A 6,000-nucleotide genomic window follows, 5' to 3' on the forward strand; every position below is an offset into this window, starting at 1 on the left:
AGTTATTTGATTCATATTTTTCTTCAAGTCACTACCATTTAAAAAGTTGTTTTGTATTTGATACTTAGAAGTGTAGGAAATTTTTTCAAGCGCTAATATATATTTAAAGGCATTTGATATAAAAATCTTTGAAAGTGAGTAGAAATATCTTAGTCAAAAACATATCCTTGGAAATAAAGTCTATATACAATAACATAAATCTTAAGATGCGTATTAAGATACCATATGCATGTTGGATTGAGAATCATAATGCAAAAAATCATTCATCATTACAAATAAATAATTTATTTTTATGATCTAAAAACTATAATGCATTCTTCAAAGACAAAAAAAAGTTAAATTTATAGAAAAACTTTCAACACCGTTTTAAACTTATTTTTTATGATTACCTTCATACAATTTAAAAAATAAAGTGTGAATGCAAGCCTCTTTCATAATACCATTTCTACATTAAAAACAATGATAAGAACAATCATATAATACCACTAATATTTAAATATTTTCTACTCAAATTTAGTTTTTAAATTTATTTTCTTATTCGATGAAAGTTATAGTAAAGATTAACGTCTTTAAATAGATGACAAAAGATAGGGAAAGTCTTAGTTGGAAATGGTGCAGCATTGACGAGCAGAGATATGAGCTCAACAACTACATAATTTAAACATTTCTTCCGTTCTTGGAAATTAGTGTGTCTGATTCCTCTAATTCTACCATTGTTCCACAAAATCGCATTTCAAAATAGAATAGCATAAAATAAAATAAAAATAATTATAGTAAGTTCAAAGATGACCAATCCATCGGGAAAAGAGAGAAAAATGTTAGATGTCTGCTATGATTTATCCTAAATAAAATAAATAGGAACACGTTTCTCTGTTGAAGAGTGACTATATCTTATGCTACGAATCAGAGATAACACCAAAACTATATTCTAATACGAAATTTCATTTGCAGCAAGGTGGTCTGTTTTGAATCAGCATACTTCGACTCATTTGCATGCCCTCCATTTCTTAACGAGCATAAGGACGTGTGTTAGGTAGAGCAATGATTCAGTGCTACGAAACAGAGGTAACACCAACATATTATAATACATATCTAATACGCCTTTTGTTTTCATTTAGGCAGGATAACCTAGCAACTATTTTAGTTAAATAGTCTAAAACCGTTTATCTTAAATGAATCTGTTTGTTGTATAAACTATTTGTTATTAGTATTTGTTCTCGGTAATATTATTGCATTCACTAAAGTTTAATCAATCAATTAGTTTGTACTAATCAAAAGTGATTATTATTTGTGCTTTCAAAATAAACTTGTTTTTTTATAAAATGGAGATTTATATTTTTAATTTTAAGACATTGTAGAAATTATTTATTTACACTATGATTGGTTTAAAAAATTTGGTGTTATAAAAACAAATTTTTAGGAATGATGGATTATTTAGGTTTTTTTTTTGGATTTCTTTGTATTTAAAAAAACCTATCTATTTTAAATAGTTTTTCTCCTAGGCAATACTATTGCATTTACTTAAGCCTAAATAATCGATTTTATGCACAAATAAAAAATGATTATTATTTTTGTTTTCAAAATAAATTTGATTTTTATAAAGTTGAGAATTGTATTTTTAAACTAAAAATTGTTAATCTACAATATGATTGAATGAAAAAAATTGATGTTATAACAACAAATTTATAGGAATGATATATTTAATAGAATTGTTTATAGATTCCTTTATATTAAAAAAATAAATGTCTATTTTAAATAAAAATTTTCATTTTCATTGATAATTTTTTAAATAAATTGATTTTTAATGTATATATATAAATTTTAATAGTTCTTTTAAATATAGTTAATAGACTCAATTAACTTTTGTATAGGGATGCACCATGGCTCATTGGGGCAGCTCCGGGTATGGCGGAAGGCCATGGGAGGGGAAACATATTCAAAATTCCTTGCATCTGCAGCAACGCCTATCTCTGGGTAGGGCTAGGTTTTGGCAAGGATCTGCCAAAAATCCACTCACGTATCCTAATAACATTCATCTTGCTTGGGATTGGAGAAAGGGATTCCAGTCCCATCCTAGAATAATCATCTTGCGAGGGCAGTAGCGAAGAACCATGGCCAAGAAACAACCAATCTTCAATATATGCGAATCGGAATCTCCAAAACCAGACCCACGTTTGTTCCCTAATAACATCCCATTGGAAGGAGCTTCAATCAATCTAAGGATGAAAGAAAATAGGATCAAAGATGGGGCAAGGATTTATCGAGATCGAGGGGCTTGGAGGAATCATCGAGACAAAGAAAGGCAGGGGACAAAGGAAGCCTATGAAGGTGTTTATGGTCACCTTGGCCACCGGACGCAATGGAGAGAACACCAACACAGGGGGGTAAGGGTCGGATCCCATAGGATTTCCATCCCTGCCAGCTTAATAAATACGCAGATCGAAGATCTGCGTCATCGTGCCCTAGTAGGTAAGATCCATGCTTTCTCTCCTGATCAAGTAGGTATTTCTCAATGGGTGCATCAAAATTGGGAAGGGGTAGTAGAATATTTTTGCATTGATGATGGGAATGGGTATTTCATAGTAGTCTTTGAGGATAAAGAATTTAGGGATCGGGCTCATAGGAAAAAAGACTGGTTTGTTGAAGGAAGGGGTCTATTTTCTTAGATCTGGACTCCCAACTTCATACCAAATCATAAGGAATTATCTTTCTTTCCTATATGGGTGTCTTTCCCTTCTTCGCCCTTGGAATTTAGAGATGTCGAGATTCTTGAAATGGTGGGAAACTCACTTGGAATCTATATTAGACTAGATCTACTCTCTTTTGATGACTGTAACCAACCAGTACGTGTCTACATTCTAAAAGATAGCAAAAAAGACTGGCCAAATGAGGTAGTGTTCACTTGAAAGTTCGAGGAGACTGTCTAGAAGGTTGTTATTGATAATCCTGAGAGTGTTTTAGAAAGACAATATAAACCAGGGCACTTTATCTCTCAATGTGGGTCGACAAAGAGAAAGGTTGATAAGGTATGCCTAGATCACACATTGCAGCCTCAAAGATGCTCGAAGAGATTGTTGAGAATGCAAGAGGGGACTGTTAGTCTAGAGTAAGGTAATACCCAAAGTTCGAACCACGAAGAGGGTGTCTCTAGGTAAAATCCCGACCTGGTCAATACAGAGGATAAAATTGGCAACACACATCATTATCCCAATGATGTAGCTTTTGAGACTCCACCTCTTAGGAAATCAATCCTAGATGGGGATGCCATGCAGAATCTTGACTCAGAAGATGGTTAGATGATAGTTAATAATATCAAACACCGGTGTCATGTAGCCCCTAATGAAAGTACTCTACCCCACCAAATTGAGAGTGTTGAGATGGATAAACAACAGATGGATCCCACTAGGATGAGGACACAGGAAGAACAGGACATAGGTCAGGCAGCTGGCCCTCAAGACTCAGGAATGGGAAATGCCTTCACACAGGAACAATAATCGATGAAGGAATGAAATTCCCTCAGAGTGGAGCTAAGCATAGAATGCCAAGTACAAAAAGGATAAATATTTGAAAAAAGAGATGAAGGTAATACCCAAAGCCTGAATCATGAAGAAGGTGTTTCTCGAGAAAATCTTAGCTTAGTTAATTCAAAGGATATGATTTATGGTATACATCATCTCCCCAATGCTAGAGCTCTTGCGACCCCACCTCTTAGGAAAGCAACTCAAGATGGGAATATCATATGTAATCATGACATAGTTGATGGTGGCATGTTAGGCAATAATTCCAAGTACCAGTGCCACGTAATTTGTAATGGAAACACTTTTCCTCATAAAACTAGGAATATAGAAATGGATAAACAATAGCTGGATCTCACCAAGTTGAGGACTCAGGAAGTTCAGGGTATAGGTCAGGCGGCTGGATTTAAAGTGTTAGGAACTGACAATTCCTCCCCAAATGAACAACAAATGATGAAGGCAAGGAATCCACTAAACAATGCAGCTAAATAGAGAATGTCAAGTATAAAAAGGACCAATACTAGTTGATCTAAGGCAACCGGTAGCTGCAAAGACCCATTAGGAGGTAGTGCACGGGGACCCTAAGATAGAGCACAAGTTCTTATTAGTAGGGGGTAAATAGGGGTATGGGGAGGAAGCAATTGTAAAAGTCCCAGATAATCATCTTAAGAATTGCTACACTGACAAAGATAACAGTACTGGTCTTAACAAACCAAAGCCAGATGAAGTGCATCTAAAGAACCTCAAAGCACAAGGGTTAACGGAGAAAGATCTAGAACAATTCGTGGACAAGATCCTTTTGGAGGTAGCTAATGAAACATTTGAAGGAATAGCAGTAAAATAAGTTGTAGTGCTGAATGACTTCTCAGATCTAGAAGAGGACCTAGACCAAATAGAAGTGGAGGATGTCGTGGAGGATAAGGTTCTATCCTTGCCAATATGCCAAACAAAAGCAAACATGTCAAATATTAGCATGTGTTCAGTCCCCAAAAGACTTAGGGGCAGGCCATCAATAAATAAGAAAACTAGGGAAGATATAGGAGCAGTTGTTCAGAAGACTTTGGATTTCAAGAAACTTCCAAGAAAATACAAGGAGGAGGCAGTAATGATGATCTCTAAACAAATGAACAATGGACGGAGGGCGAATGGCTCTTTGAGGGAACAATGAGGCTAATTTCATGGAACGTTAGAGGTTTAAATACCTCTAACAAAGCCTGGCTCATCAAGGACCAGATCATGATGAGTGGAGCAAATATTGTTTTACTATAGGAAACTAAATTTTCCCATAAAGTGGGGGAAAAGTTCTTAAAAAATTGGAATAATTGGTCGTGTTTTCTCTCTCCTTCCATTAGTGCATCAGGGGGCCTAGCAATTTTATGGCAACATAGTAAATGTAAACTTCAACTACTGAGTACAAATGCAAACTGGTTAGTAGGGGAGGTTTCATGTTTTGATCTTAGTTTTGTAATCATCAATGTCTATGCGCCAATAGTTGTTATTAGCAAATAGAGATTATGGGGAATGCTTTCAGACACCTTACAGAACCTGGATCCCCTCAAGGTGATCTTGGGGGGAGATTTCAATGCAACCTTGGGGCCCCAAGATAAAATCGGTGGTGGGGAGCCTTCCCCTAAAGTGACATAGGATTTTAGGGACTTTATCGATGGGAATGCACTTCTAGATTGTGTTCCATCTAATGGGATATTCACTTGTTCAAATAGGAGAAAGTGAGTTCACCATGTAGGGGAAAGATTGGATATATTATTTCTCAATCCTCAATGGGTGGTGGAGTAGGGATGTTGTGTTTCCAAAATCCTCACTTGGACAGGGACAAATCACTTTCCAATTGACTTAGAGATCCCAAGAGTGGCTAATGGCTTCAGGTCGAAATCATACTTCAAGATTGAAAAGATATGGTTTACGAACAAGAACTTTATGGAACTACTTCAGGAATGGTGGAAGGAGAGTCCATTCTTTGAGGTATCTAGGATGCTACAATTGGCTAAGAAGTTGGGCCTCTTGAAATAAAAAATAAAAAAATGGAAGTAGGATTGTTTTGGAAATGTATTTGAAGAGAAAAGAAATATTCAATTTGAACTAGACTAATGGAATATTTAGGTCATCTGCAATGGGTTGACAGAGGAGGTGTATAAAATTCAAAATGACCTGCAAGAGAAACTTAAGGAAGTTCTTCTTAGAGAGGAAATCTATTGGAGACAAAGATCTCATGAGTTGTGGTTGAAAGACGAAGACAGGAATACTATTTTTTTCATGCATCAGCCAAAGTAAAAAGGTATAGAAGTGAAATATTTCAAATTAGGGACAACTCAGGATCTATCCTTAAAGAGGAGGCCCTCATTCAAAGGTAAGTAGTAATGTTCTTTGTAGACCTATTTAATTCGCCTAAGATCGATGTGAAAAATTCAAAAGTTTTAGACTGCATTCTGAAACTGGTAATTGAACAAGATAAACTGAGATTAATAGA

The sequence above is a fragment of the Cryptomeria japonica genome, chromosome 8 (assembly GCF_030272615.1).
Source record: "Cryptomeria japonica chromosome 8, Sugi_1.0, whole genome shotgun sequence".
Classification (NCBI taxonomy): domain Eukaryota; kingdom Viridiplantae; phylum Streptophyta; class Pinopsida; order Cupressales; family Cupressaceae; genus Cryptomeria; species Cryptomeria japonica.